Here is a 1,245-nt window from a genome sequence, read left to right on the forward strand (position 1 = left end):
GCTGCCGTGTTCCTCCTTGCGTGTGTTTGTCCCGGTTTCCACCGTCTCCCGCACGTACCAGGCAGGGCCTGAGACTTTCCGTCTGACTCCATCTACACAAGAGCGTTTCGGGTTTCTGTTTTTTCCCATCCAAAGCTGGGGCAGAGACAGAGAGGTTTCTTCAACATTGAAGATGGGCGGGTTTCCGCCTTTGCAGCCTGACACAAAGCATGTCGCCCCTACAGAGGGCCCGGCTTTGTGCACCCCCGCCCCACCTGGGCAGGCCAGGGCCTGGGCCAGAGGCCATCAGGTATTGTTAGATTCACAATCTAATGTTTTCTTTAAACTATATTTACAGTACAAGGGTCCTAGGATAATTTTTGGGTTTAGTGATAGTAGTAGTAGAGGTAGGATGGGTAATGATATGAGAGCATTTTCTCGTGTGAAGGAGGGTGAGATGCTGTTAATATGATGAGTGTGTTTACCTCGTTGCGTTGTGATTCCGTGGGCCAGAGGTCATCAGGCCTTGGGTCAGAGGTCATCAAGCCATGGGCCAGAGGTCATCAGGCCTTGAGCCAGAGGCCATCAAGCCTTGGGCCAGAGGTCATCAAGCCGTGGGCCAGAGGTCATCAGGCCTTGGGTCAGAGGTCATCAGGCCTTAAGCCAGAGGTCATCAAGCCATGGGCCAGAGGCCATCAAGCCGTGGGCCAGAGGTCATCAGGCCGTGGGCCAGAGGTCATCAGGCCTTGGGTCAGAGGTCATCAGGCCTTAGGCCAGAGGTCATCAAGCCATGGGCCAGAGGTCATCAGGCCTTGAGCCAGAGGCCATCAAGCCTTGGGCCAGAGGTTATCAAGCCTTGGGTCAGAGGTCATCAAGCCTTGGGTCAGAGGTCATCCTCGGGTCAGAGGTCATCAAGCCATAGGCCAACTGCAGCTGAGTATGTTCCTTGGCATTCAGCGAAACATTTAAAAATATTTTTGTTGTCATTGATCCAACATCTTGACTTCTACTTTCTTAATCCACCAAGCAGCTGAAAGAAAAGCTCCCTCATCGTCCTATCCTGTGCATGCTAGGTCGCCTCAGTTGTGCCTAACTCTGAGACCCCATGGACTTAGCCCACCAGGCACCTCTGTCCGTGGGAGTCTTCAGGCAAGAACACTGGAGTGGGTTGTCATGCCCTCCTCCAGGGCATCTTCCTGACCCAGGGATCAGACCTGCATCTCTTGCATCTCCTGCATTTGCAGGCAGGTTCTTTACCACTAGTGC

The sequence above is a fragment of the Odocoileus virginianus genome, chromosome 16 (genome assembly GCF_023699985.2).
Source record: "Odocoileus virginianus isolate 20LAN1187 ecotype Illinois chromosome 16, Ovbor_1.2, whole genome shotgun sequence".
NCBI classification, from domain to species: Eukaryota; Metazoa; Chordata; class Mammalia; order Artiodactyla; family Cervidae; genus Odocoileus; species Odocoileus virginianus.